This window comes from Neomonachus schauinslandi, chromosome 6 (genome assembly GCF_002201575.2).
Source record: "Neomonachus schauinslandi chromosome 6, ASM220157v2, whole genome shotgun sequence".
NCBI lineage: Eukaryota > Metazoa > Chordata > Mammalia > Carnivora > Phocidae > Neomonachus > Neomonachus schauinslandi.
Genome location: NC_058408.1, coordinates 39,286,914 through 39,307,853, shown reverse-complemented (window position 1 = coordinate 39,307,853; position 20,940 = coordinate 39,286,914). Strand labels below are relative to the sequence as shown.

At 45.0% G+C, this 20,940-nt stretch overlaps 1 protein-coding gene across 2 annotated transcripts in view; it reads left to right on the top strand.

Annotated features, from left to right (window-relative positions):
• Positions 1 to 1,738: 1,738 nt before the first annotated feature.
• PTPN14 (protein tyrosine phosphatase non-receptor type 14) overlaps positions 1,739 to 20,940 on the top strand; it is a 177,593-nt gene continuing 158,391 nt past the window's right edge. For both annotated transcript variants that reach the window (XM_044915926.1, XM_021682758.2), the window contains exon 1: positions 1,739 to 1,769. The gene's annotated coding sequence lies outside the window, so the exon portion shown is untranslated. The remainder of the gene's footprint in view (positions 1,770 to 20,940) is intronic.

Below are 20,940 nucleotides of genomic sequence, written 5' to 3'. Positions count from 1 at the left end.
CAGGTTTTGCTTTTTGGTTCCCAGTTCTCTTCCCCAAGAGATCCAGATTTTTGTATGAGTTGTGAGACACTGAAGTCATCTGGAACATCTTCTGTGACAATGACTTCAAGGACCTTTTTCAACCTAATAAAGGTTGAAAGAACTGGGTTGTCAGTCTCGGTTGGATAACAGACCCCTAAGGCATGTTTTTGGCCACGGGAAGGACCACGGAGAAATAGAAAATATTAGGAAAACGATTTTACATCTACAGAAACCAAGGCTTTCTGGGGCTGGGATACTCCTCAATCATCCCTTCGGTCACGGGCAGGGCAGGTCCTAAACCCAGGTTCCCTCGTCTGGCTGGGTGCTTTTTCCATCACGCAGCTGCGTCGCCCTAACTCCACCTCTGAAAGTGCTAAGGAAGTTCCCTCCCAGTGCCCACCCAGGCAGGGTGGAGCGAGGCTGCGGCAGGGAAAGAACCGGGGAAACGACATCTTCCAGCTCCTAGCACACAGAAACTGCTTTTGCGATCGCGGGCGCTGGGGGAGTCCTGGGGGGTGGGGTTAAGAACCCCAGATCCAGGACGCAGAGACTCCTGGTGTCCCGGAGAGAGAACCCTGGGATTGCCTTCTCGGGGAAGTCACCTTACTTTCTCCTGGGCTGTCTCCCCTCCGTGCAGTGGCTGCCTGGGGTCGTCCGGCTCCGAGGGTTTCCCCCAAATGAGACGGACTGTCCTTGCCCACGGCCGGAGCGGGCCAGTCGCGGCCTCTGCCCTGCCCCTACGGTTTTCGAAGTGGGATTTTTTCCTTCCCGCCCCCCTCCCTGCCCCCGCCGGGAGCGGCGCTAGGTCGTGCCGGCTGTGGTCGCTTTTCCTCCTCCACTCCCACGTCTCTGACTCCAGGGAGTTTCACCCGTCCTCCCTCCTCAGCCCTCACCTTTAAACATTTCCCAAAGCCACTGCACCGAAAGTGCGCGACTTCTCCCGGGCCTGTACACGGAGCTCCTGCCGCCCGGCATTCCTCGGATTCCAGCGCTGTGACGTCCCCAAGGCCGGCGCGCCTCCAGCCCGGGAGCTCGGGCTCCAAGTTTCGGCGCTCCCCCGCGCAGACGCCCCCCCGGGCCCCCTCCCCCCCCGCCGCTCCCCGGCCGCCCAGCCGCGCGCGCCTCCCGGGCGCATTCCTCCCCGCCCCCGGCCGCGCGCCCCGAGCTCCCTCCGCCTCCGGCCCCCCGCGCCGCCGCCCGGCCCGGGGGTGGGGGAGCCGCGGCTGCCGGCGCCTGCTCCGTCCCCTCCCATCGCACGGCCCCTTCCTCCCTCCTCTCCTGGCCGCTCGCATTTCCTGCCGCCCGGGCTCTCGCGGCCCGGGAAAGTTCTGCCCAACTTTTTCTCCCCCAGGCGAGCGGGCGCGGCGGGCGCAGTCCCGGGGCAGGTTGCCGCGCGGCTTCTCGCTCCGCTGCCGGCCCTCCCGGTTCAGGTCCTCGGGGAGCCGCAGACACCCAGTGGCCGCGGGCGGCCCCTCCCCTCCCAGCGCACCCATCCTCCCGGGCCTCCTGGCCCCGGCCCCCCTCCGGCGGGACAACCCCGTGCTGAGGTGGTCTCCTTTTCTCCTTGTCGGTGCGCCGGGATCGCAGCGGAAACCTCCCTCCCCTTTCGCCTCCTCCGGCTCCTTCTCTCCGCCCCTCCTCCGCCAGCCACTGGAATCAATTCCTTAGGGAATTGGGGCTCCGCCGCCGCCGCGGAGGACAGCCTTTCCGCGCGGGACTCCAGGGCACCGACGGGGCCATGTAAGCAGGTAAGCGCCGTCTGCGGCGGGGAAGTCGGGCGGGAGGTTGGGGGCCGCCTCGGCGCTCCGGGCGCCCGGCCGAGGACTGGGGCCAACGCTGGCAGCGCCAGCTTGCGATCGGCGGCCCGGGACGCTGGCAGAGCGGCGGGGGCGCGAGGTGGCCGGGCCGCGGGCGCTCTCGGTCCGGGTGGGAGCTGCTCGACGTGAAGCGCACGTCCTATTTGGGTGGTTAAGGTGGAAGGTGAGCGCTGTCCGGAGAGTTTGCGGAGAAACCCACCCCGCGCCCCCTCCTCCCGTTTCCCCCCTGCTCTTGGGGAACCGAGCGAGGGCCTGGAAAGGGCAGCTGGAGATACCCAAGCGGTGAGGGCAGAGGAGGAGAGAACAGACGTTGCTGCTGTTCCAGCGGGAGAGGAACGCTGCTCCCCGACACCCCTCTTCCCACCGCCTCCCTGGGGGGACAGGATCTTGGGAAGGAGAGAAGTTCTTATGCCCTCCCACTAGGCCCCAGCCATGCCACCAGACTTCTGGCCTTCTTGGCCCTACTTGGGTGGTCGGGCTGGCTCATAGGGAAAACCTGTGACCACATAATTTCAGAACAGATCTCCACCTCAGACTTTCAGAGTTCTGAGTATTAAAGAGTTCTGAGGGTGTTGTTAATACGCCCCTCCTTTCTCCCTGGCATGATCCCTAAATCTGGGTTTTGAATACTTGTATAAGCGGGTTTTACACCTTTTTGAGGGAGTAGTGAGGTAGCGGCGCCCCTACCTAGCATTCCCTTCCACTTCCTTCAGTTCCTGTCACCCCCAACCCCACCTACAATTCAAGGAGATCGTGGGGTTTGCGCTTCGGTCTGTCCAGGAACTGGCTGTTGCAGGCTCTTTGTGAAGGTGAGGAATCTCGACTGCAGGCTGAATATACGGTTACAGGGTTCCACCAATGTGTTAATTTCTTAAACTGGATTGGTTCACCCATTCATTCAACAAACCTGGTATTGAGCTTCTACTCTGTGCTAGGAAAACAGGATACAAAGACACTTAAACAAGCTCTAACTGCAGCCTCCTGGAGGAAACCCACAGGCTGATCATGAATTACAGCATAGTGAGGGAGAAGTGCTGTGAGAGGCAGGGAAGGCTTGGTTCTGGAGGTGAGGGGTAAGGTGTGCCCTGAGTTTATAGGGCTAAGGGAGTGCTTACCTGCAGGAGTGATTAGGAGAGTGCATTCCAGGTAGAAGAAACAGCTTGTGCAAAATGAGAGTCATCCAAAAAAAAAAAAACGACCCCAAAAAGCTAGCTATTTGGGGTATGATAGATCGATGATAGATACCAGAAATTAAGCTAGAAGCGTATTACCCACTTATGAGCACCAGGTGTTTCCAGAGGAGCACAGGTCTCTTTTTGGACACACCTCCATGCCTGATGCTGTTTCTACAAGCAGCAGTTGTGTGACCATCTAAATTTTAATTGGCACTAATTAGCCCATGCCTGTTTTCATTAGAATGCACTTGATTCCCTTTGAAAGAGGCACTTGACAGCAGTTGGCCATAATACTGCAGCATTCCAGAACCTCGCATTAAAGTTGCTTATCTTTTGGTGACGGGGTTAAAAGCTTGTGCCGTGGAAATGATAGCCTTAGTGAGTGGGAGCTGCGCAGCGTGATGCTCCTTTGCCTAATCCACATGGGTGGCCACGATGTGCAGAACGAGTCCACGGATGGGTCAGTGTGTTTGTTACTGTTTTTTCTACGTTTAAACGTCGTTATTGCTTTCGTAAGGTTGTGAGGATTACTTTTCCTCCCTCTGAAACTTGATAAAAACAGAATCTCTTGTTGTAGCCTGATGGTCCAGGATTCAGCAGATCCCGCCTAGAAAGGTTCCTTATCAGGCAGAAGCTTTCTGTATGTGGGTTGCCTTTCAAGGGTTCCTCTTCCCCGGGCTGAAGTGGGGTTGTAGTAGTATTCACAGTGGCTGAGTCCTGGCTGAGGTGGCAGAGGTCCAGCCTCCGTGAGCTTCAGGCCAGTACATGGGAGCAGAAAAAGTACAATGTGTGGTGTTTATCTAAGCCCCTACACAAACACCTTCTCTTATCTCAAGAACAACCCCTTGACAGGAGTTTTATTGGAGGTATAGGCCCTGCATGAGAGGCATGGCTCAAGGGAAGCTGGTTCTGCTAATCCCCCTGCTTACCCAGCTTCCATCATTGGCTTAAACAGTTATTATTCACACTTTAGTTATTCAGGTTTGTGCATACTGTGTGGGCCGGACAGCTGTCATGGGAAGAGAACAGTTAGACTCTTTTAATATGGAAGAACCTAAAGAATCCAGAGAAAAAGCAGAATTTTTAGGAGAATTTGTGTTTGGCCTGAATGGATGGACCAGGGGTCAAGAACTATGAGGATTTTTTTCCCCCTAATGTCCTCCCTCCTTATTAAGGGTTTCTGTTTTTTGCTCCAGGGAAGCAAACATAAACCCTTTGATTGCACGGTGTAGCCCACCTGAGTTCCATATGCTTGTTCTTTTTCACCTGCTGTGCTGCATTTGAACTTCTTCGTCACCAAGGGCTTTGTAGAATTTGAACTCATTCTAAGCCTCAGAACTGTGCTGTGCACTTTGTTAGAGATAAGGCCAGGGGAAGAGATAAGATGAAATACTTAATTAGCCAATTAAATCATTACTGCTTGGGCCGAATCAAAAAGAACGAGGGAAAACAGGTTTTGGTAAAGAGGAGATGAAAACGAATGTTTGAAATAAGACTTTGTGATCGCCCCTTACTGATTTAATTTACCCTGCCCTGTCTGAGCCCCGTGGAGTGCTTCTGGAGCAGGCCAAGCGGGGTGTAGCAAGTTCTGCAACTTTCCTGTGTAGCATTGTGCTGGAGCAGGGGATCCAGCTTTGGGAGTTTGAAATGTAGCTAGGTTTGAATTCCAGCTCCACCACTTTTTCGCTGGGTAATGTTGGACCAACTTCGCAGTCCTTTGGAGTCTCAATTCTCTCATCTACAAAGTGGGGCCCAGGAGCATCTAACTTGCCAGGATATCTGCGGAGAATTCAGTGGAATGCTGTATGTTACCCTCCCGACACAGAGCCTCGCACAGAGTAGGTGTTGGGTCAAGAATGGCTATTTATATGTTTGAGGAGGTATATGTGGCCATGAATGTGCTCTTTGTGTGGGTCATTTTTTTTTTTTCCAGCAGCCTAAATTCACATGCATTGCCAACATACACATAAAGCTTTGTCTTTGACCTTTCTTTTTTTTTTTTGGTCTGTTGGCTCAAAGCAAACTTGTTGGCTGGCAGTTTTCATGTGGCCCCTCTATAGGAGGAGATTGAGAATTGCATGCTCAGACGGTAGGGAAGCTTGGGGAGGAAAAGCCACTTAGAGAAGGGCAGAGAAAAGGATCCTTTGCCCTGTGCGCCACTTACTATAACAAGAGTCTGGCGCTAATATAAAGATCCTTGTATTTCTAATGTTGGGATCCAGTTAATTAAAGAATGTTAAGAATAAATCTGTCTGCCTTTAGCAAGAATGCAGAAGGTAGCCAATCTTCACAAAGGAGTGTCTTTGCAGCCTTGATTTCTTTCCTTCTTTGAAGCCCAAATATAGAGTCAACTGCAACACCTCTAGTGTAATGTCAGCCTCTGGTCTCTTAAACTTTAATGTTGCCTTTCATCTGAGAAGCCTCAAGTATTTGACAAACATTAACTCATTCATCTTCATATCACCCTCCCAACAGGAGGGATTGTTAGAAAAAGGGAACAGCTTGGAAAAAACGTCAGTAGAGCAGGTTCATAGTATGTAAGATGTGTTCTTGAAGAAGAACGGGTTCTTACAGCCAAGAATCCGCAATGTGGACTGCATGCAGGCCAGGAGGTCATGAGAGTGAGTACCCCTTGGAGAGGTTGGGGGGAGAAAGCCTAGAAAAATGCAGATCTGGCTGTGATTTTTGCACTGGGAGGGTGAGGAAGTCCCTGTTCCCCAGACCAGCCATGCCTTTGCCATATATTATGTGCACACTGATTATGAAAATAATCTCTGAATTATTTATAATTCTGAATGGGAGGATATGAGGCAATGCTTGTAGATGAAGATTTAGAGTAGCTGGGGATAAAAGGTAATAGTGACTCCTTGTGGGCTGGGGGTGGTTATACGTCTAAGTTGGACTATAAATGGCAATTAACATTGTTTTAATTTCCTTTCTCTTTTGCTTGTTGGTTCTGTATTTCTTGGCTTGGTTTTGTTTTGCTCTCCCGTCAAGCTTTTGTTTGACTTGTCTCGTGGTCCTTGCTCCTGGAAAAAAACATATTGTGACCATTCTTAGATCAATTTCGTGTATAAAGTTTGATATGTGGGTGATTTAGCTTAGTTCCTTAGGGGACTAAATAAGGCCCGGCTCAAGGGTTTTGTCCTGAGCCTGGTCAATTAGCTTGACCCAGAGGCCTATCGCATATCCAGAGATCCTGTAACCCTAGGCAGCCATCCCCACAAATGCTTGATGTTGGGAGGTGTCTGATGAGAAAATGAGAAAGAGATTGGCCGGTGGTGTGGTGTCCTCTGACGAGCAGAACATCTTCTTCGCATTTGTGATGTTTGAAATTTTAGTACTGAACCATATACCTAAATTAGGAAGCTCTATTTTGTGGGCCACTGACTCGATCTAATTTGCCTTACAGATTTTTAGCTCACAGGGAAAACTCCCTCTGTGTTGAAAATTAGCAAAAGTTCCCAATGCTTTATCCTTTGCCTACCCTCTACTTAGACTTAATGTCTTCAAGTCTTTGGAAATCCATTTCCTGGGAATTTTTTTTTTTCATACTCCTTTGCATTCAAGTAATGGGGGGCAGTAGCTAAGGCAGTGGATCTGAAACTCTAGTGGGTATCAGAATCACCGGAGGGCTGTTAAAACACAGAGTGCTATTCTCCACGCCCACTCTGGCTTCTGAGTCAGTAGGCTTGGGGTGGGGTTTGGGAATTTGTGTTTCTGAGGAGCTCCCATGTGATTCTAATAATCCTGGTCCTTGACCAACTACATTTTGAGAATCACAGAGCTAAGGAGTCCATCCGCCTCTGTCCTCAGGCTCTTAGGGTAGTCACTTAAGGTTTTTACTACACTGGCTTGAATGATCCTGTTCCTGGTTAGTTTTAGAGCTCAGGAGAGGCCGGGAGTCACTCATTCAGCCCTCGTCAGGCCCATGAGAGCATGAACGACATGTTTCCATTTCAGTTGATCTGCTTGGTTATCATCGCCAATCCAGACCCATCTGGCTTGGTTCCAAACAGTTGGGTTTATCTGGTATTTCTGTCCGGGTCTCCAAATTCTGCCTGTCTCAAACTGAGCTCCCTAATTTCTTGCCACAAAATGTGCTGTTTCCATATTTCTTGTCTGAGTCAGTGACCCTGCCATCTTTTGAGTTAGCTGCTGAAACCAGGCACTTGGGGTTCTTTTCAACAGGTCATTCTCAGCACCCCTTAGCTTCCACCTGCAAACGTCAATCACGGAGCCTACCAGTCTTTAGACCCTCTAACATATCTTCAGTTTGCTCCGTACCCTCCATCCTCACTGCCTCTTGGGATTGTTCAAGAGCTTCAGAGGCTGCCTATCCTATATTCTTCATCTACTCTTTCCTCTCTCTGAGGTTTTTTTTTTTTTTTTTAAAAGTTTTTAATACTTTTTAAATTTTTTTGATTCTTATTACCTGTGTGATAAAGCTTCTTTAACCCCTGACTCCCTTCCCATTATCTACTGCTCTTTCTCTCCATGTTAGTGCCCTAACACTTGGTGGTGGTGAATTCTCCTGTCTTTGTTACACTCCCACCCAGACCGACCTGTCTGTCCCCTTTGCTACCTGCTTAGCCTCTGCACATTCAACTGAAGCTTCACCTTCCCTGACATTCCTTCCCACCACCAGTTAGGCATTCCTTTCTTTATAGTCCCAAAGCACTTTGCACTTACATGTTGGTGAGCTGTGTCTCATCTTACTATATGTTTATCTCCTTATCTCTTCTAAGTTAATAAGCCTTTCCACCAGTAATCACATTGACTTGGTTCAGAATTAGAATTTCCACCCTATACAGATGTTGATGGCAGTAGCCATGGCTTACATGAATCATTGCTGACTCTATCCCAGTGCTTGTAGTGCTTGAAATGCTTTCATTAAATTTTTTAATGACCCTATGAAGTAGGTACAATTACTATTTCTATTTTTCAAAGAATGGAATGGAGTTTTTATTATTTAGTCTCTAATAGGTTCAGTGCTCTGGGAAAATTACATCATGTTAATGACTGTATGTGATTTTTAAAAATTAAACAGGTATCGGTGCTATTTATTATACACATCTAATTTGTTCACTTAAGGAGATGGATCACATCCCTAAGCTGTTTTCTGAAGTTACTGATACTTTGGTTCTTAGTATTATTTTGCTTTACTTGGAAACTTTTAAAAATGTGATAATTTTTTCCCCTCATTTTTCAAACCTAGGGAACCTTGCAGATCAAGGGAGTGTACATATCACAGAAGGATTAAGTAGTAGGAACATTTGGAGGACAAAGGCATAAGACGAAATTGTTTTTGCAGGTTTAGATACATTGATTAGAATATGCTTAACTTCCTTTCTATGCATTTTGTACCTTATATTAAAGAGGAAGAGGCAGAATTACTCATTCAACCTCTGGGTTACTTTTTTTTTTTTTAAGATTTTATTTATTTATTTGAGAGAGAGAGTACAAGCAGGGGGAGCAGCAGAGGGAGAGGAAAAGCAGACTTCCCACTGAGCAGGGAACCCGAGGTGGGGCTCGATCCCAGGACCCTGAGATCATGACCTGAGCCGAAGACAGCCACTTAACGGACTGAGTCACCCAGGCGCCCCTGGGTTACTAGTTTTTAAAGTGAGAGGGAGACCCTCCATGACACTGTGTCCCAGCAGATTCGCCAGCCTGCCCTTCACCAAGACAGCCTGTTCTGCATATAGGACTATAATAAGCAGCAATGATATCACTGATGTTATCCCCCAAATCACAAGATTGGCTGTTGCCATTATTTTACTTGGGATTAAGGCAGATTTCATGGTCATGAAAGTGAATTTATTATGAATTACGTGTACACACTATACACACTTCATCTTGATATTTAAGGTTCTCTGCAAATAATCCCCTATGTGGCCCTCTGATTTCTTCAGATTTATGTCCCCCAGGGTTCTGCCAAGCTGCAGCTGTTTCCTGAACAGGCCCAATAATTTTTTCCACCTCTCGTTATGCTGTTCCCCTGCCCAGGAATTCTCCCACTCAGCACTGCTTGTCAAAACTGTCCCTCGAGACCCACCTTAAATCCCACCTCTCTGGGCAGCCTTCCCCATTGTCACTCCCTGGTTAGGTCCTCCTGCCCCTTTGCTCCTGGCCCTTACCAGGTTGGGCTTTGTGCCCTGGCCGATCCGCCTCAGTACCCTCATCGATGTCGGCCCGGCCTGTCACCTGCCGCACTTCTTGTCCACATCCTGCCTCGGGCTTCACCGGGCATGGTTCCTTCAGGTCCACCTCCTCCTTGCCCCACGAACGCCCTCCAAGGCAGAGGCTGCCCCTTCTCTCTTCATTATGACAGTCCTTCAGTGACGACAGCTCTCTCCACACCTTTTTGTCACCTGTCCCACTGCTTCCGGTGTGGAGGCCAGTCTACTCCCACACGACAGAGTCTTGTTTTAAACACATCTGATATTTTCTCTCTCCTGCTCACAATCTGTCTTGCCACCTTATATTGTTTGGAGACGCCTGTGTCTGTAGTAAAAGTATCAGCAAATGTCAGAAGGATAAACACCCAAATACAGGGGGCGGGTGAGGGAAAGGGGGAGGTGAGGGCTGAGATGTGATGTGGTTTTATTGCTTTTTTTCCCCCAAGCTGGGTGTTGGGAACATACATGTTTACTATATTCTCCTGTAGTCTAAAATACCTAATTTAGGGGCGCCTGGGTGGCCCAGTGGGTTAAGCATCTGCCTTCCGCTCAGGTCATGATCCCAGGATCCTGGGATCGAGCCCCGCGTCAGGCTCCCTGCTCCGCGGGGAGTCTGCTTCTCCCTCTCCCTCCTCTCCAGCTTGTACGCTCTCTCTCTCTCTCTCTCCGAATAAATAAATAAAATCTTTAAAAAATAAAATACCTAATATAAAAAACACACAAAATGGCCCACGTTGAAATGCAGACTCCCTAGCGGAGCATTTGAGACTCGCAGGCTCTTGTTCCCACCTAACCTGACTGGCACCCCTGCCTCTCTTAGCTCCCTATCACCCTTCCGCAAACCTTTCTCACAGTTGAAATCTTGGGCATCCGCTCCTGCTGTTACTCTTCCCTTAAATTCTTTTTCACACCTGGTCACATAATCCTCTCCGCCTCTGTTTTTTAACGTCTAGTATGATTTTTATGTCTTTGTGGATGTTTTGTCTGACCTGTCCTTGTGATCCTTAGGAGAGTTCATTGTCACTTGATCTGCCTTGCTGTCTTACCTCACCCATTCTTTAGGAATATGCCTCACATTGTGTTCCATTCACTTGTTCCTCTACCTCCCCAAAGTGGTGAGCTCTTCCTGGGTGTGTTTTGTGATTTATTTATCTTTGGGGTCTTGGCACCTGCTGCAGAGTAACAGATTGGGGGAATTGTTGAATACTAGAGGTAAGATTAATGTTTTTAATTGAAGTCATGTTTTCTTATTTTATTTAAAAAAATTTTTTATTAAGATTTTATTTATTTATTTGACAGAGGGAGACACAGCGAGAGAGGGAACACAAGCAGGGGGAGTGGGAGAGGGAGAAGGAGGCTTCCCGCGGAGCAGGGAGCCCAATGCAGGGCTCGATCCCAGGACCCTGAGATCATGACCTAGCCGAAGGCAGATGCTTAACGACTGAGCCACCCAGGCGCCCCATGTTTTCTTATTTTAAAGTATTTCTACTCCCCCCCCCCCCCAAAAAAAAACAACCTTCAAAGCAAATTGAAGGGACTATCTCTTGGACTCAATATCTGAAACGTAGGCTGTAAATGAAGTGGATTTACACATGGATTTCCTGAATCAAACCCAGTTGTTTTAACAAGAAATAATTTCTTCCGCTTTTCCCATTTGCCTGCTGGTGGTGGGTGATGGTTTGCTGCTTTCAGGTTGTTTCCATTTTTTTTTAGCCCCTGGCCCCTCCCCCATCACCGTGGAGCATGGTGGTGGTTTCTGCAGTGGCCTTACAGGGGGCGTGTTGAGGCTGGGTCTGGAAGGCGATCTGGGCTATGAAGTGGTACCACTTGTTGTAAGGGTGACTTCTGCCATCAACACTTACTTGCTCCGGGATGGAGAAGTGACACCTCCATTTAGAGAAGAGGCAGCTGAGTTTATTTTCAGACATGTCCCACTGCAGAGCTATAATAACCGTAATGAAGGAGGATTATGCTGTATTAGGTTTATGAAGGGTGTACTAGTCTGTTACCAGGGTCAGTGGTGACAGCCCAAGCCAGCAATTAGGTTTCATTAAAGAATCTGACAGGCAATTAGCATTCACTTCTGCGCATGAAATCCTGTGATCTATTAAGCATATTCTTTTTCTTTATACATTTTGTAAAATGTGCTTTAGATGATAAAGGTACACATTTTTTTTAGACAGGCACAAGTCTGCAAATTATCATTTGAAAAATGGGGCGGACTTTTAGGCTCCCTGTGTTTAAATCCGTGAGTGACCCTAACATTCTGGGTAGGTTGTTCTGTTTTAGAATCTGTACATTTTTAAATTTATAGATTCTTTTATTCAAAGGCAAGGAATTTGTTATGGACTGTGATATAATGATGTGATTTCGGAGGGAAAAATGTGTGACTGATATGACACGAATTAAAACTCGAAAATAATGAGATGACACCTACGGATCTTAATGATATTCTTTAGAAAATTATTGTTTTGCTTAAGTGGCATCTAAAAATAAAGGCTGGAAAGGATGAATTGTGCTCTGCTTCTGCTGAACAGCTGTTTGGTTGTTTTGAAAATGAGGCTTATTTTCCAAGGGCTAGGTTAGGTACAAGTGTGTATTTCATGTCCCTTCATCCTGATGAAAGCATTTAGGCATTTTAGCTTAGCTGCGAATATGAAGTGATGTTTACACTAAGTTATTCAAAGGAATTTCCCCCTCCTCCCTTCTTCCCCCTCCAGACCTTTCTCTTCCCTTCTTTCTCCTTCCCTTTATAATAAATTGTCTTCATTTGGAGGCTTCTGATGGGTTAATTGCTATATAAGTATTCAAGATTGATATATATCAGGGATGATAAAAGGGAGAAATGCACAGCACACAGCACATTAGGCCAGAAACTCAGTGCAAGATCTGTAAAGAATGTCTGTTTCCCTGGAATAATTAGACTCTCTCCCTATCATGTGATTCTTCATATTACTATTTTTCTCATTTGTAGACTGGTAAAATGATAATAATGGCTGAGCATAGCAGTTTGAAATCTGTGCACGTAAGTGTATTAAAGACTCCAAGAAGTCTTGCAGTAAACAAAAGTGTGTCAAAGCTGAATTCCTTTTAGTAGGACCTGTTATTTTTATTTGATTTTATGGGACACATGTAATCTCAAGGGACACTGATATTATATGGAATACTTTCTAGAGAAAGTTTGGTTTAGAAGGTCCCTGGAATAGAGACGTCATGTTTGTTGTCCTTAAGAAACTCAACATAAATTAGAGAGTATAGTGACTTGGATTATTAAGATGGGTAAATATTAAAAATCTTCATTTGCAGACCAGACTCACTTTGTTGTTTTGTTTTGTTTTTAATTGGATTTTTCTTGGAAGGGTGGGGAGCACATAAGAGCAAATTTAAGGGGCGCCTGGGTGGCTCAGTTGGTTAAGCGGCTGTCTTTGGCTCAGGTCATTGTCCTGTGGTCCTGGGATCGACCTGCATTGGGCTCGCTGCTCAGCAGGGAGTCTGCTTCTCCCTCTGCCCCCTCCCCCCGCTTATGTGCTCTCTCTCTCTCTCTCACTCGCGTGCTCTCTCTCTCAAATAAAGAAAATCTTAATAAAATAAAATAACTCAAAAAATAGGAAGAGCAAGTTTAAAACCAAATATCAGGAACCTTCACAAAACTGACTTTCCGGGAAAGTTTTAGGGACAGTAAACGTTTCATCTAATTTTATGTATTTATACAGTGAAGAGTAATATTCAGATTACATTTGTGGCACGACAGGAACCTCATCCTTCAAAGAAAGATTTAGGCACATTCAGTAGTCCAATCTCATTGAGGCCAGAAGCTGTGGTTAATATGGGCACTCCTAAAAAACCTTGGTTCTCCAAATTCTGGTGATCACCTGCCCTCCCCTCCTCCCCCTTGCTTATGCTACTGCCAAGAAGAAAGGAGGCAGGCTAACGAGGTAGCAAACCATTGAGGGCTTTAGAAATGTCACTGCAATCATTTTATTAATAGCTGCCGCTGTTTAAGTTATTTTGTGTAACTGGGCATTTTTAACACAGGCATTGTGACTATAACATGAACAGTTTTCCCTCTACTGTGGCCCCTTATTACCTCAAGCTAATTTGCTCCATATCCCCCCTCATCAATGTTTCCTACCCCCATTTCTGACCTTTGACAAAGCAGAGCTTTATGTATGGAAACTCCTTTCCCTCTACAACCTTTAAACTCATAACGATCTTATGAAAGAGAGGTTATTTTTATCCATAGCTTATCCCCGGGAACTAAGAGAGTTGAAGAGGTTATTGGTGAAAGTCTTGTTGCAGCTAGTCAGTGGAGGAAGTGGGATTTGAACCCATTCTCTCTGACCCCATGGCTCAAGTGCTTAATGCAACATGAGGCCCAGACGTCTATGCAGGTCCACAACATCTGCGCTTCCTCCCTTCCTCCTCCTTTCTTTCCTTTCGTCCATCCATTGGTTTCTTTAATAAATGGCTTTTGATGTTTTTGAAGAGGGGGGGGGGATGTCTTTCTGTGGTCAGAATCTTGAAAGTAACAAGCAACTAACAATGTAGCTGCTGGCCACATATGACCATTTGGTGTTTGAAATGTGCCCCATTTGAGTTCAGGCATGCTGTAGGTATCAAATACGTATCAGACTTAGCAGACTTCGTACAAAAAAAAAAAAGAATGTAAAAAGAATGGAATATTTTTAAATTGATTACATGTTGAAATAATATTTTGGATATATTGAGTTGAATAAAGTCTATTATTAAAATTAACTTCTGTTTTGCTTTTTAATATGACCACTAGAAAATTAAAAATTACCTATGTGGCTTGCATTTGTGGTCCACATTATATTTCTTTTGGGGCAGCACTATTACAGATGGTTATCAGACTATTCCTGGGAGCCCTGGTTCAGAGGGATGCCTCAGAGCAATGGGGACCAGTGGATAGAGACAAGAATTAACAGTAGTTATTGGTGATGGTAAGAAGCAAGCTTGATGACACCTTAGATGACCACCAGACAGAGACCAATATTAGCTGGCATTTATTTACTACTTAGGGTGTGCAAGTACTTTGTCAAACACTTTAGTGGATTATGGTTTTGATCCTTAAAACAACTCTGAAGTAAGTACTCGCACAGACTTATTTTGTTAGATGAGAAAACCAGGGCTTAGAAAGGCTAAGGCACAGGATCCTACAACTAGTAAATACTAGTTTACTGTGTAACACCATTGGCATGCAAATACTAGTAAATGATGGAGCTGAGTGTCAGATCTGGGCATGAATCCAGAGCATGTACTTGTAACCACTCTGCATCACTGCCTCCCAAAGGCAAAAGAGAAAACATTACCTAGAATGGATCCATAGCAGTGCTTTATTGTCTGTGGGGTGGGGGTGGGGGCACACATTCTCCTGCACTGGCAGATGTCATCTCTCTTAGGGAATATAGTACAACAATTGATGTTCCTGAGAATGGCCTCAAGTTAGCAAGAAATGGTGAAATTATGCCTGATATAATCTACTTCATTTACTAGTCCAAGGTTGCCTTAGTTAGGAAATACCAGAAATTGATTTTAGAAACTTTAAGGGCGCCTGGGTGGCTCATTCGGTTAAGCGTCCAACTCTTGATTTCTGGTCAGGTTATGATCTCAGGGTCCTGAGATTAAGCTCCACGTCAGGCTCTGCAATGAGTGCGGAGCCTGCTTGAGATTCTTTCTCTCTGGGCGCCTCTGTCCCTGCCCCACTCACACGTGTGTGCGTGCATGCACGTGCTCTCTCTCTCTCTCTCAAAAAAAAAAACAAAACAAAAAAAAAACGCGAAACCTGATACTTTAAGCTCACTTCAGATTGATTTTTCTTTTTTTTTTGTTATGTTAATCCCCATACATTACATCGTTAGTTTTAGATGTAGTGTTCCATGATTCATTGTTTGTGCATAACACCCAGTGCTCCATGCAGAACGTGCCCTCCTCAATACCCATCACCAGGCTAACCCATCCTCCCACCCCCCCTCCCCTCTAGAACCCTCAGTTTGTTTTTCAGAGTCCATCATCTCTCATGGTTCATCTACCCCTCCAATTCCCCCCCTTCATTCTTCCCCACCTGCTATCATCTTCTTCTTTTTTTTTTTTTTCCCTCAACATATATTGCATTATTTGTTTCAGAGGTACAGATCTGTGATTCAACAGTCTTGCACAATTCACAGCTCTCACCATAGCACATACCCTCCCCAGTGTCTATCACCCAGCCACCCCATCCCTCCCACCCCACCCCCCACTCCAGCAACCCTCAGTTTGTTTCCTGAGATTAAGAATTCCTCATATCAGGGCGCCTGGGTGGCTCAGTCGTTAAGCGTCTGCCTTCAGCTCAGGTCATGATCCCAGGGTCCTGGGATCGAGTCCCGCATCGGGCTCCTTGCTCGGCAGGAAGCCTGCTTCTCCCTCTCCCACTCCCCCTGCTTGTGTTCCTGCTCTCGCTGTCTCTCTCTCTGTCAAATAAATAAATAAAAATCTTTAAAAAAAAAAAAAAAAGAATTCCTCATATCAGTGAGGTCATATGATATGTCTTTCTCTGATTGACTTATTTCGCTCAGCATAACACCGTCCAGTTCCATCCACGTCATTGCAAATGGCAAGATCTCATTCCTTTTGATGGCTGCATAATATTCCATTCTATATATATACCACATCTTCTTTATCCATTCATCTGTCGATGGACATCTTGGCTCTTTCCACAGTTTGGCTATTGTGGACATTGCTGCTATAACATCGGGGTGCACGTACCCTTTCGGATCCCTACTTTTGTATCTTTGGGGTAAATACCCAGTAGTGCAATTGCTGGATCATATGGTAGCTCTATTTTCAACTTTTTGAGGAACCTCCATACTGTTTTCCAGAGTGGCTGCACCAGCTTGCATTCCCACCAACAGTGTAGGAGGGTTCCCGTTCTCCGCATCCCTGCCAACATCTGTCGTTTCCTGACTTGTTAATTTTAGCCATTCTGACTGGTGTGAGGTGGTATCTCATTGAGGTTTTGATTTGGATTTCCCTGATGCCGAGCGATATTGAGCTCTTTTTCATGTGTCTGTTGGCCATTTGGATGTCTTCTTTGGAAAAATGTCTGTTCATGTCTTCTGCCCATTTCTTGATTGGATTCTTTGTTCTTTGGGTGTTGAGTTTGATAAGTTCTTTATAGATTTTGGATACTAGCCCTTTATCTGATATGTCATTTGCAAATATCTTCTCCCATTCTGTTGGTTGTCTTTTGGTTTTGTTGACCGTTTCTTTTGCTGTGCAAAAGCTTTTTATCTTGATGAAGTCCCAATAGTTCATTTCTGCCCTTGCTTCCCTTGCTTTTGGCGATGTTTCTAGGAAGAAGTTGCTTCGGCTGAGGTTGAAGAGGTTGCTGCCTGTGTTCTCCTTTAGGATTTTGATGGACTCCTGTCTGACATTGAGGTCTTTCAACCATTTGGAGTCTATTTTTGTGTGTGGTGTAAGGAAATGGTCCAGTTTCATTCTTCTGCATGTGGCTATCCAATTTTCCCAACACCATTTGTTGAAGAGACTGTCTTTGTTCCATTGGACATTCTTTCCTGCTTTGTCAAAGATGAGTTGACCATAGAGTTGAGGGTCCATTTCTGGGCTCTCTATTCTGTTCCATTGATCTATGTGTCTGTTTTTGTGCCAGTACCATACTGTCTTGATGGTGACAGTTTTGTAATAGAGCTGGAAGTCCGGAATTGTGATGCCGCCAGCTTTGCTTTTCTTTTTCAACATTCCTCTGGCTATTCGGCGTCTTTTCTGGTTCCATATATATTTTAGGATTATTTGTTCCATTTTTTTGAAAAAAGTGGATGGTATTTTGATGGGGATTGCATTGAATGTGTAGGTTGCTCTAGGTAGCATTGACATCTTCACAATATTTGTTCTTCGATCCATGAGCATGGAACGTTTTTCCATTTCTTTGTGTCTTCCTCAATTTCTTTCATGAGTATTTTATAGTTTTCTGAGTACAGATCCTTTGCCTCTTTGGTTAGATTTATTCCTAGGTATCTTATGGTTTTGGGTGCAGTTGTAAATGGGATCGACTCCTTAATTTCTCTTTCTTCTGTCTTGGTGGTGGTGTATAGGAATGCCACTGACTTCTGTGCATTGATTTTGTATCCTGCCACTTTACTGAATTCCTGTATGAGTTGTAGCAGTTTTGGGGTGGAGTCTTTGGGGTTTTCCACATAAAGTATCATATCATCTGCAAAGAGTGAGAGTTGGACTTCTTCTTTGCCAATTTGGATGCCTTTGATTTCTTTTTGTTGTCTGATTGCTGTGGCTAGGACTTCTAATACTATGTTGAATAGCAGTGGTGATAGTGGACATCCCTGCCGCGTTCCTGACCTTAGGGGGAAAGCTCTCAGTTTTTCCCCATTGAGAATGATATTCGCTGTAGGTTTCTCATAGATGGCTTTTATGATATTGAGGTATGTACCCTCTATGCCTATACTCTGAAGAGTTTTTTTTTTTTTTTAAAGATTTTATTTATTTATTTGAGACAGAGAATGAGAGAGACAGAGAGCACATGAGAGGGGGGAGGGTCAGAGGGAGAAGCAGGCTCCCTGCCGAGCAGGGAGCCCGATGCGGGACTCGATCCCGGGACTCCAGGATCATGACCTGAGCCGAAGGCAGTCGCTTAACCAACTGAGCCACCCAGGCGCCCCTGAAGAGTTTTGATCAAGAAAGGATGCTGTCCTTTGTCAAATGCTTTTTCTGCATCTATTGAGAGGATCATATGATTCTTGTTCTTTCTTTTGTTAATGTATTGTACCACGTTGATTGATTTGCAGATGTTGAACCAACCTTGCAGCCCAGGGATAAATCCCACTTGGTCATGGTGAATAATCCTTTTAATGTACTGTTGGATCCTATTGGCTAGTATTTTGGTGAGAATTTTTGCATCCATGTTCATCACGGATATTGGTCTGTAGTTCTCCTTTTTGATGGGGTCTTTGTCTGGTTTTGGGATCAAGGTAATGGTGGCCTCAAAATGAGTTTGGAAGTTTTCCATTTCTATTTTTTGGAACAGTTTCAGAAGAATACGTATTAATTCTTCTTCAAATGTTTGGTAGAATTCCCCTGGGAAACCATCTGGCCCTGGGCTTTTGTTTTTTGGGAGATTTTTGATGACAGCTTCAATTTCCTTAGTGGTTATAGGTCTGTTCAGGTTTTCTGTTTCTTCCTGGTTCAGTTTTGGTAGTTGATACATCTCTAGGAATGCATCCATTTCTTCCAGGTTATCTAATTTGCTGACATAGAGTTGCTCATAATATGTTCTTATAATTGTTTGTGTTTCTTTGGTGTTGGTTGTGATCTCTCCTCTTTCATTCATGATTTTGTTGATTTGGGTCATTTCTCTTTTCTTTTTGATAAGTCTGGCCAGGGGTTTATCAATCTTGTTAATTCTTTCAAAGAAGCAGCTCCTAGTTTCGTTGATCTGTTCTCCTGTTCTTTTGGTTTCTATTTCATCGATTTCTGCTCTGATCTTCTCCTGCTGGGTTTAGGCTTTATTTGCTGTTCTTTCTCCAGCTCCTTTAGGTGTAGGGTTAGGTTGTGTACTTGAGACCTTTCTTGTTTCTTGAGAAAGGCTTGTATTACTCTGTACTTTCCTCTTAGGACTGCCTTTGCTGCATCCCAAAGATTGTGAATAGTTGTGTTTTCATTTTCATTGGTTTCCATGAATTTTTTAAATTCTTCTTTAATTTCTTGGTTGACCCATTCATTCTTTAGTAGGATGCTCTTTAGCCTCCATGTATTTGAGTTCTTTCTGACTTTCCTCTTGTGATTGAGTTCTAGTTCCAAAGCATTGTGGTCTGAAAATAGGCAGGGAGTGATCCCAGTCTTTTGGTACTGGTTGAGACTTGATTTATGACCTACGATGTGATCTATTCTGGAGAATGTTCCATGGGCACTAGAGAAGAATGTGTATTCTGTTTTTGTGATGGAATGTTCTGAATATGTCTGTGAAGTCCATTTGGTCCAGTGTGTCATTTAAAGTCTTTATTTCCTTGTTGATCTTTTGCTTAGACGATCTGTCCATTTCAGTGAGGGGGGTGTTAAAGTCCCCCACTATTATTGTATTGTTGTCAATGTGTTTCTTTGCTTTTGTTATTAATTGCCTTATATAATTGGCTGCTCCCCTGTTAGGGACATAGATATTTAAAATTGTTAGATCTTCTTGTTGGATAGACCCTTTAAGTAGGATATAGTGTCCTTCCTCATCTCTTATTACACTCTTTGGTTTAAAATCTAATTTGTCTGATATAAGGATTGCCACTCCAGCTTTCTTTTGGTGTCCTTTAGCATGGTAAATGGTTTTCCACCCCCTCACTTTCAATCTGGGGGTGTCTTTGGATCTAAAATGAGTCTCTTGCAGACAGCATATCGATGGGTCTTGTTTTTTAATCCAATCTGATAGCCTGTGTCTTTTGATTGGGGCATTGAGCCCATTTACATTCAGGGTAACTATTGAGAGATAGGAATTTAGTGCCATTGTATTGCCTGTAAGGTAACTGTTACTGTATGTTGTCTGTGTTCCTTTCTGGTCTATGTTGCTTTCAGGCTCTCTCTTTGCTTAGAGGACCCCTTTCAAGATTTCTTGTAGGACTGGTTTCATGTTTGCAAATTCCTTTAGTTTTTATTTGTCCTGGAAGCTTTTTATCTCTCCTTCTATTTTCAATGACAGCCTAGCTGGATATAGTATTCTTGGCTGCATATTTTTCTCATTTAGTGCTTTGAATATATCCTGCCAGTCCTTTCTGGCCTGCCAGGTCTCTGTGGATAGGTCTGTTGCCAATCTAATGTTTCTACCATTGTAGGTTACAGATCTCTTCTCCCGAGCTGCTTTCAGGATTTTCTCTTTGTCTCTGAGACTCGTAAGTTTTACTATTAGATGTCGGGGTGTTGACCTATTTTTATTGATTTTGAGAGGGGTTCTCTGTGCTTCCTGGATTTTGATGCCTGTTTCCTTCCCCAAATTAGGGAAGTTCTCTTGCTGTAATTTGCTCCATTATACCTTCTGCCCCTCTCTCTCTTTTTTTTCTTCTTCTGGGATCCCAATTATTCTAATGTTGTTTTGTCTTATGGTATCGCTTATCTCTCGAATTCTGCCCTCGTGATCCAGTAGTTGTTTATCTCTCGTTTTCTCAGCTTCTTTATTTTCCATCATTTGGTCTTCTATCTCACTGATTCTCTCTTCTGCCTCATTTATCCTAGCAGTTAGTGCCCGCATATTTGATTGTACCTCATTAATAGCCTTTTTGATGTCTACTTGGTTAGATTTTAGTCCTTTTACTTCTCCAGAAAGGGTTTCTCTAATAACTTCCATGCTTTTTTCAAGCCCAGCTAGTATCTTTAAAGTGATGATTCTGAACTCTAGATCTGACATCTTACTAATGTCCGTATTGAGTAGGTCCCTGGCAGTCGGTACTACCTCTTGTTCTTTTTGTTGAGGTGATTTTTTCCATCTTGTCATTTTGTCCAGAGGAGAGTAGATTAATGAGAGAACAAACTGCTAACAGGGTAACAGTGTTCCCAGAAAATATACTCTAAACAAATCAGAAAAGACTTGAAGCAGTGGGAAAAGAAAGGGAAAGAGAGCAAAAAGAAAAAGAAAAAAAAAAAAAAGGAGAAGAAAAAGATAAAGATAAAAACAAACAAAAAAAGAAAAAACAAAACAAAAAAACAGAATGTGATCAAATATGATCAGGCTGGTATATA